The following is a 10,647-nucleotide window of genomic DNA, read 5'->3' as shown; positions in this document are numbered from 1 at the left end:
TTTCCTTTTGCCTCGTGCCAGAGGCTGGGCAGGCTGGCGAGGCAGAGGCAGCGTTAGGCTGGCGAGGCAGAGGCGGCGTTAGGCTGGCTCTGCACGTGCAGGCAGCTCAGCCTGGCCACCCAGCCCTCCCGCCTGGGCCCCGCGGGAGCTGGACACTGGCACTGCGCGCTGAGAGGAGGCCGGTACCTGCCAGCCTGCCGCAGGCCGGGTCAGCCCTGTGCCCCACCACACAGCAGCAACTCCTGCTCCTTCACCCACCAGCCGCTGGCTGGCGGAGGCATTCGATTAGCGTGAGTAATCCCCAGGAGGCTGTCACTGATCTCCTTAGTGTTTGCAGCAGTCTGAGTATCCAAACCAGACCACGTCCTGAAATAGAAGCTACACTGACCCATCTGTAATTTTATCAGCTCCACCTTTTTTCTGTAAGTCAGGTACTGGATTTCCATTTTTTTCAGAGTCATCTGCTAATGAAGTGTCCTTTTTCATTTTCCTAGTATCTCAGTCCCCTCTGTATCCCCTATAAAATGTCACTGCGTACCCTCGATGAAGTGCCTGGCACGCACACTGGCCATTTTTCATCACAATGGAACGGCCCAGTCCTCTGTTCACGCTTCTCCTCTGCTGATTCTAAAGAACAGCCTCTGCTGAAACTTTGTCTTCTGTTTCTCTAACCACATCACACGTAATTAAAACTTCCTCTTATACAAATACTGCCCCTTCTTCTCCACTTAGGGGTTTAAGATTCATGATTTGATTTTTTATCACCACATTGAAGCATTTCTTTTTCCTCATTTATTCTAGCCGGCAACACCCCTTTCAGATGGGAAGCTGGATGACACCCATTAGTGACAGAGCCCACAAGGAAACATCCCTTGGTTCACACCTTTTTCAAAACAAATTACAGTAAATGCACACAAATACATCTCCAACATACCTGAAGTGGCTGGCTCCGTACCGAGTACTTTTCCATTCCCAGAATCCCGAAGAAAGCACAGGATGGATTTTAACCCATTTTGTATGATATGTTGAGGTGGAAATTCAAGGGGACAGTGTCTCAGATTCAAGGCTCTCAATGAAGTTAAGTTTCCTGTGGAAACAATATAATTTAGCAAACAGAGAATCACAGAACAGCCCAGGTTGGAAGGGACCGCGGAAGATCATCGGGCCCAACCTTTGACATTTGGAAAGATGGGTGAGTTTTCAGGAATGTACAGCAGCTGACTCAAAGTGAATGACTGGTGTTTATTGTGTTTATGATTTCTGTGACAATTACCATTACTACATATGCAGATACTATACACTACCTTAAATTATTTATGTGGCCAAGTCTAGTGATTTTCAGTTTGCTGGTTTTAGAGCTACAAGTAACTGATACTTTTATACATGCATAGTATAACTAATACTGTAATATCTAAGATTATTACCAAATTCCTGATGGGCTGTATTTCTCATCTCAAATCTCAGGCTATTCTGAGCAGACTAGACTGAATTCCATTGAAATACTTGCTTTCTCCTTGAAAGTAACTCCTCAGAACATTAAAGTTGTTGATTTGCTGTGCTTAACTAAGGCCTCCTCCAGACCGAGGCTTCTGTGAAAAAATAAGCCAGTTGGAACCCAGTTCCAGAGCTTGCACCAGATGTATCCAGAACCGAACACACCTGTATTGTATCACTTCATACACTTTCAGGTGAAACTCAAAACTACCATCTCTTGTGTCAAGCGCTTCTGCCTTCTCCCAGCATGGGAACACATCTCTGACCTGAGCCAGCATGTACTCTGCCCCTTGCTGACTTCAGATGTTTTATATTTTGGTTTCTGAGATGTTTCACAAGAATTTGTATAAAACAGGCTCTGTCATTTTTGTTGTGATTACTTGCATGCTTTTTCTTCTTTTACCTTATTTTGCCCTTACACTCTGTTGTTTAATAGCTTTGCAATCTTTTCATGTTTTTTAAATTTTTTTTAAAAAATTTTAAATATTTAATTTCTCTAAGCAAATTTTTCTCCCCATTCAAGATCAGCCTAGACAAAATGAACTTTCTCCCACAGCTTAGCTGTCCAGTACAGTCCCCCACCTGCTGTTATTGTGCTTTTAGTCATAGATGAATGGAATTTGTGGTGAAGATATATCATTTTTTTACCCTACATTAATTTTTTCATATGGAAGGAATTAAAGATTTTAATTAAAGTTATCCTTCTTTTCTTTCTAGCGTATTGTTCTGGTTTTGTACTTCTGACATCATCGGTCTATATTGCTTCTTGCTCCCAGCCTCACCGTTAGCTATGCTTGCCCAGGGAAACAAAGGGCACCATCTCCCGAGGCCAGACAAGAGGGAGATAAATCTTCAGCAGCCTCGGGGCTAATGAGTTCATGCATCTGGCAGGCCGGCTGCAGCCTCCTGCTCATCTCATAAGCAAAAGCATACGCAGCCCAGGTTACATGTGTAAAGAGAAGACGTGTAGCAGGGGGGAGTCATCTGTCATGTTCTGCCTACAGTCTGGTGAAATGGGAATAAAGTGCAAAATATGCACAGTCAACTTCAGAAATCAGATTTATGCTGATTATTTATAAATACTTACAAATTACGTTTCAGAGACGTAAAATAAAATCAGCAGTTTTCCCTTCCTAACTAGATTTGCAGAATTAAATAATACTTGCAGTGAGTTTTGATTCAGACAAAAGCACAACAGTCGAAACGTGCTCAATCTTTCAAAAAATAAATGTACCAAGTCTCTAAAGAAAGGTAATATCATATTTTGTCCTGACATTTATTTTAGATTGACATATGGTTTATAATAATGTATTTAGGAAGTGCAGCATTGAAAAGCACACAGACAAATCTCAATCAGCTCAATCAGAATTTATTTTTCATATTGTATTACTGGAGTCACACCTTAAATCTCCATTCCCAGCTTGACTGTACAGTCTAATCTGCCTCACTTTCTACAGGTCGACTGCTTAAAATTCTGACTGTGACTAGCTGCTTCACGCATTACAGCATAAAATAGGGTATTTGCTCTTTTAAAATGTTTTTGTAAAACCTTACTTGCAGAAATGACAAATACATTACTAACAGCACAGCTATTGAATTTTAAATTACCAGTAATTAAAGCTGAAAGGAATGTTACAAAACAAATTTCACAATGTGATTAACAACTCCATTTTGACAATACTTCTCTAGAAATGTCAGCTACAGCAATATTGACAAAGTACACTTAAAAAGAAAAAATAAAAACCAGCAAGAGAGCAACTGAAGGCAGGGAGCAGCGGAACGAGGTACCAGGGTTCTCCGGGAAGCTGGGGAGCGCAAAGGAGTTTCTCCAAGCACCACAATAGGGACAACTGCTGGATCCTTCTGGGTCCCTTCTCTTGGAAGAGAGATTTGAGACCCAAGTACAAACAGACTCTTCCCATCAAGGAGATCGTGTGTACAACCTGCTACGTGTAAAACTACCACAGCTACACAGAGGATCAACTGCGACATCCAATTACCGCCATGGAATGCACATTTGTTTTCCAAGTTCTTTCTTGCAGTGCAACGGACAACAAATGTACCTAAAACTTACTTCTTTTCAACTACATTCTGATTTTTCATTGTTTGTCTGGTTTTTTTTGACCAGCCACAGGGAAGAGCTGACTGGTAACTTATCAGTAGTGTAAGAAAAACTGAGTTTTGCCATCCCAACACCAACGAAGTTACTTATTTGAGAGTTAAGGGAAATTCAGCTCAAATCTCAAAACCATTCGAAACTTATTTTTTTTTCCCCCTCACAGACCATAGCTAGAATTCTCAAATGTTAATCAGAATTATTACTCTGAAGTCTGCTAAAGGTGAACTCAAACTGAGAACCAATGAAAACCAGAACTGTCTGAATCATTCTGAAATTGCACTCAAATTGCAACTGATGTGATTTAGAGAAACTGAACAGGAACGGGACTGAAAAAATGATGTGTTGAAATCCCTGGGGAAACATTTAGATGAAAACTTAACTGCACCACATGTGTACCACATACTGGCTGAAAAACAAACATATTGTTGTTTTACTGTAAGTCAAGTTTATGAGGGAACAACGCGGACTCAGCCTGCCAACATCTTGCAGAAGGACAAGAGTTCTGAGGAAAGGTCAGAAAAGAGGAGTTACCTGGTACCACAGATCAAGGGAAATACCCCAGGCAGACAAACTGGCAAAAAAACCCAAATCAACAAACAAGCAAAACACAAAAAAAACCCACAAAGGAAGAATTACTTGAGTACAAACTAAAACCACATCAGGCCAGCAGTGCTGTATACTTAATTATGTTACGGAGTAACAAGAGCGCATGAAATTGAAAATCCATGTTTACTGCACAGAGACTAAAGATGCTGCTGCATAATTATTGCTGTTGGTTTTGTGAAGAAATACCTCACAGAGCTCACACACAGCTGTGTGTCTGTCAAACAAGCAAGCTTTCCCAGTGCTCCTCGCAGCCTTACTGCCTGCTCTCAGCAGGGCGTCAGTACGGAATGCTGAGGTTCAGAGGTTGAGCACACAGGCTGTATTCTAACAATCTAAACCCAAAAATTTGCTCAGTGAGCTACAATTACCAGAATGCCTTTTCATACAGCCATGATTCACAAATTAAAAAATTAGTTCAAATAATCATAAACTATAAACACAGAAAGGAAGAGCTACATTATTAACAAGAAGAAATGGCTTTGAAAATTCACCTTGTAAAGAACAATTTGGGAATACAATTAGATTTAAAATAGCTTAGTATGAAAAAATTTAATCTATTTTTAAACAGAAATGATCAAAATGAATCACACAGATGACTTCAGTATTGGAAAAATGAAATCTCTTTTTAATCTTGCTGAAAACAGCTCAGGTTTGAAGAGGATTTGAGTGTAGTGGGGGAGTTCCACAGGACGTGTGGCTACAGCTCACGCTGCGTGGTGCGGCGGTGCGCGCTGACTCCACGCGCACGCCTGGCAGGGTGGTGGATTGGCACTCCACCTTTCAGATTCCTCTTTAAAATTTAAGTAAATTATTTTGAACTGCATCACCTACTGTGATTCTTCATGCTTTAGGTTGTTTCTAAATTATTCTAAAGAGCTCTTGGGTAGGTGGAGCATGAAATTCTCCAGCTCCTATGCAGTGCTTTCTTCAGCAGGCTCCCGGAGTTTTGTAACCGTAGTCTCATCCCCATTTTGCAGCAGAGGAAACTGAGGTGTGGGCAGGCCGGTGACTTATCCAAAGCCATGTAACTCTCCTGACTTCTCCAGCAAGCCCCTGGCAGTCCTGGAAACAGAAGGCACGTATCCCAAGTTCCCCACGACACTGCCCAGCTAGCACACAGTACGCTGGAGTTTGAGATCATTTTCTGAAACATGTCGGCTGGCAATGAGTTTTTCATCTTTGATAATTAAATTCAGAACACACGATAATTCTACGCAGCTTGGGTGAGCCAGTATGAATGCTCTACAAACAGCCACAGATGAATAACAAAATTGTTTTGTTAACATTCAGGCTTCTGCTCCCCTTCCAAATGGTTTTTCATTCATTGAACCAGTAGCTTTTAACTAAAAAAAAAAAAGTTCAGTGAATGAAGGGAAACACTGCAAATTCATTCCAGATCTAGGTGAAAAACACACCCAAGAAATGAAGACTAGCAGCTGACACAGGATTATCATGGATCATCCTCCAAGCTCATCTCGGTTTACGTTACAACCTTTTTGTTTGGTATCAGTGATACCAGCATCATAAAACTGGTATTCTGCTTGCTACAGAAAGTACAAAGGATGACGGCACGGCCACTGTGGGAAGGTAACTCTCGTTTAAGTTAGTGCTGGCGCTGTCAGCGTTAGCTCCTGCTCTGTCTCTTAATATAGGTGGTTATGATAGCAAGGGTACAGAGGAGAGAGCAACAGGGAAGGGGAGGAGGAGAAGCGGGCTGGGAATTAGCTCATGAAACATCATTTTGTCAGAAAAAGCTGTCTTGTCAAAACAGGAGTGTTTTGTAAAAAGATACTAGATTTTGACAACCCTTCACAGTGTCACAGCACAACTCCCAGGTTTTCTCCCAGGTTACCGGGTGGGTGGCTGGGCAATTCCCTCAGGTCCTGTGGCAGGAGAAGCCCGTGCCGCAGGCAGCTGTGCAGCCCAGCTCCGCCGCGCAGAAGTGAGAAGCCGTTAGTCACCCAGATTAAGGCAACCGTTGCACTACATCTATCATCCTCCAGCTAAGGTGCAAATCACTGTGCTGCTCCAAGCCTCGCGTTGTGCACTGCGGAAGGAGGCAAGGCTGAAACAGCTGGGCTGCTGCGGGGCAGAGGGAGGCACGGTTCTGCAAATCGTGTGCATGTATATCTATATCTATACACACGTGCATGTATCTGTGTGCATGACATGGTGGCAGTTGTATACACGTGACTCCGAGGTGGCAATGCCACGGGGCTGCCCCTACCCTGTCAAGCTCTAGCCGCACCACTCGCTGATGAGCATGTGCCTGAGGCGGGGAAGCCTGGCTGCAGCCTGCCTCTGTGAACACCTCCAGCCATCTGTCCTCACCCTGATGCTGCCCAGCAAAACCCAGCCTGAGAAGCCTGCAGGGCCCTTTAGCAATTGCTGTGGCTTGAGTCAAACCTCCAGCACAGCAGGAACGCTGGCATCCTTTTATTAGTACCTACCATCCCCAGAGCCCGGAGAAATGGGGAAGTGTCACAGATGGTAGGAATTCCCTCACCTCAATACCAGTCTGGGAAGCCTGTAACGATCGAAGTATCACAGCAGAAGAGAGTCCTGCCCAGAAAACAGTACTGCATGAAACAAGTCCTACTGCAGGAAGGGCCATTCTACTCTGGGAGACACAAGGATGTTTAAATCAGCAGGTAGGATGTTTTTGATTCAGTCACTGCTCACCTCAGGGTAGAAAGAGCAGAGTTATTCCAGGAACATGCAGCCTCGTGTGAAGTGGGAATGGAACAACTGATGCCCTCTGTCCTTCCCCTGCCTGGGCTACCAGCCATTCCTCTCCAGCAGCCAGATGGGCAACAGCAGGGCTGCAGTGGTCACCAAGCCTAGCTGCAGTTTGAGGCCACTTCCCTGCACCTTTATATGCTTTGATCCACTGTTCCAAGCTCTCCTCCAAATAATTCTTCTAGGAGATAGGACTCCACAGGAATAAGCCCTGCTTCAGGATGGAACTAACAGCCAACTAGTACAGCAGAGTCAGCCGCGCGTGTGAATTGTGTCCAAGCAAACACCTGAGCTGCAGGGCTCAGCTGGCTTTTTGTTCCCTACACAGGTGTGAAGGCAGCGTCAGGTCAAGCGGCACACAGCCTGCCCGTGCCCTCCGGCTCGCTGGCTGGGAAGCACCAGCACAGAGGGGTTCTGGCCTGCCCCCAGACAACGGGCTGGCCTGAGGAACGTGGGGCCCAGAGACCTGAAGGATGATGGGTCTGCCTGGAAGACCCTGCTGCTGGAAGCCTCAAAAAGGGACAGTCCAGGCTGCCCCAAATAACTGTGAGGTGGAAAGCGAGAGGGTCAGTATTGCATCCGCAACATTTTCTGCCAAAATCTGAGCAAAGGTGCCGGGCTGGAATGGCTGTGGTGGAAGGGTGCTGTGCCCGGCTGCCTTCTAACACACTGCCCAGGAGCAGGAGGGCCCACGCCTGCACAGTGTTACCTGGGAATAGCAAAGCTCTGTTAAAATACAGAAAACTTAGTAGTGCTTGGGAACATTCTCAGGCCTTAGACTACGGCCGCATCTCTAAATAGCTGGCTCAGTCCTGGAGACGCATGTCGGCCTGCACCAGCCAGGCCTCTCCAGGCAATTCCTGCTCAAGGCCTGGCGACACTCCAGACCCACTCCCAGGGCAGTTCTGCAGGCAGCCACCCCGTACGGGGCTGAGACAGCAGCCGTACAGGAACAGGTCACTGCGCTGCTGGCCTCGGGGCGTGGGGACGTGCCTGGGCACCTTCTATTTACTAGCAGAGACATCACCTCATGGACAGAGAGGTAAGATACTTTACGTAGACAGTACTGGAGAGCGAAAACAAATATAACGGAGTCCAGTGAAGCAGAGGAGCCAGCATGGTCAGAAGTAGCCGCAAAGATGTCTGCCGAAGCGCAGTCTGCACATCAGCTATGGAAGCAGCAGGAAGCTAGGCCTAGCTGAAAATCTCCTACTGAAATAATCTATTCTCTTCTATCTGTGTTTCCTGCTAGGCCTAACTGAAAACTGGCATATTCTGTTCTATTCTAACTGTGTGGCCATCTCCACATCAAGCTATTTTTGGCGACACAAGCCCAGACTCCAGATGCAGCTGTGGAGGTTAAGTCTCCCAGCGCTGCACCGGGAGCCTTACGGCTCAGACAACATCAAACAGGGATAAAAAACCCCCGACATGTATGCTCTGAGGACTCAGAGAGCCCAAGGGGTCCCAGCTGGACCATCCCAGGAGTCCATGCAACCAGCTCAGTTTTCCTTAGAACATTTGATTTGGAAATATCTGTTATTTTGAAGTGGTAACTGCTTATGCAAAAAGAGTCAGTAAAATGAAGTTACAAACCATGAACACAACCTGAAGTGTAAGAAACTACTGTAGAAGTTCTCAGCTCTAATCATGTTTAGTTATTTATGTCTTACTATGCAGATGCCTGAGATGTCTGACATCTGAGACATGTTTTTTACTTCAGCCTTACTCAGAGAAATGATATTGAACATTTCTGACCAGAACACTACAGACATTTTAATAAAATTTCCCCCCCTTATCAATGAAGGCAATCAATATAAATATCGTAAGTAATTTCTCCCCCTCTGATAGCACATGTTCGTGGTAAATTAAAACCCTTCTTTAGATAAATATCAAAGTATTTTAAAGTCTAACCACAGAATTAAACATTAAGAGCCAAAAAATGTCTTTGATATCTTAAAAAAAGTAGTGAGTACTTACCAAGCTCTGTGGGTAGCTCTTTTATAGGATTCCTTTCCAAAAGCAGAGTTTTCAATTGCCTTTCCAATAAAGCAGAAAACAGTAGCAACTGTATGAGCAAAGTTCATTTAATTAAATAGAAACACAAGAATATTTTTCCTCCTTATTTTTTTTCTTACTTTTGTTTCCTACTACAGAAAGAACTTCACAGGCAAATGCACAATTCTTCATCGCTAATGTCAGTGCTAGAAAATAACACACCCCAAAGCTTTCTGGTATGACAATCCGAAGCTTGTATTTATGTCCGTTTATTAGAGACTACTTCAATATTTAGTATTTGATCTTTCTTTGCAAAGCCTGCTCATCACTTTAAAGTCTGATACTGACAGTCCCAATTATAAACACATCATTTCCAGTTGTTTACAATTTTGCTGAGCTTCAACTGTTTGGGTTGAGTGTGTTCCTCAGGCTAAATTTGAGCTAAAACTGCTCAGCCTTTTTTGATAATGTGATTAGAAAAAAAATACACCCTATTTGTATTTAATTTCATCAACTTTTTTTCAAAAGCTGTAGTGTTCCTATTCCTGGAAGCAGCTTGGCATGGGTCACATATGACATTTATGGCATTTATGTCACATGTAAGATATTTTTTTTTTTGATAGATCTGAAAATCTGTAAACATTTAGACAAATCCTAAACTTCTGAGAAAAGGTCAGTATGCCCGTGCTCAGAAAGCCATTGGTACTGCTTAGCAAGTAAGATGCCCAGAGGTGCTGTATACCCTCTCATTTGGAGCGGCTCCGGTGGGAACCTCCGGGCTGCTGTGCGTTTCGGATACCGGGACACTTGGACCCAATGCAGGGAGGTTGTCTCTGCCCCTTGTGGCACACAGCCACTGGCCCCCGGCAGCTATGAAACATACTTTACCTATTCCCCACTTTTTAACTGCTTCATTCTGCCATTTTAATAGCATTCTTTTAAATAGCTGTTAATATCCAGCAACAAACATATCAGACCAAATGATATACTATAGACAAGGTGCTGTTCATACCATAAATGAAGAATCATCCTAACAGAGAAGCTAAGGGGTTTTTATTTACTAGTGTTGCAATTTCACTTGTTTACTGTTAAAATTCAACAAAACAAACAAGAAAGCTTGGTAGTTTCTGTCATAATATTTCTTTACCTCTAGGAAAGAAAAACAAACGTTTTGGCAGCTGCTCAACACTGGATTAACGTTTGTAGCAATTTTTTAAGACATTTCAATTTAATCAGAGAAGGAAAAAAAAAAGCAGAGTAGTGAATTCCATTAAAGCAAAAAACTAAGTGAAAGTGAGAGGGGATTCCAGACTCCAGAACCTGAATTCCCCCACAGCTTGAGGTGCCACAGCACACCGGGGCCACCCCGCTGCCTCAGAACCCCTCGGCACTGATGGCCCCGTGCGGGGAGAGCTGGGTCCTGCGCCACGGCCAGCGCTTGCTCCTGCCAGCTCTGGCCCAAATGCAGCTTCTGCAGCAACGCTGGTATGGAGCTTGCCCTCGGCGGTCCCTGCCCAGCCACACACCCAGATCTCACGGGGATTCCTAGAGACAAAAGTGTTAGAGCGGTACTTTCCCTCCCTGCACACCAGGCTAGACACTGTTTCCACAACTGAGGTGATGTTTTTGTTTGACCTGGGGAAACTCTAATCAGAGTATCTACTAAATCAGTGAGAAGATTCATGAACGAC

The sequence above is a fragment of the Strix aluco genome, chromosome 7 (genome assembly GCF_031877795.1).
Source record: "Strix aluco isolate bStrAlu1 chromosome 7, bStrAlu1.hap1, whole genome shotgun sequence".
NCBI lineage: Eukaryota > Metazoa > Chordata > Aves > Strigiformes > Strigidae > Strix > Strix aluco.
The sequence above is the reverse complement of the archived record's forward strand: the minus strand, read 5'-3'. Positions refer to the sequence as shown.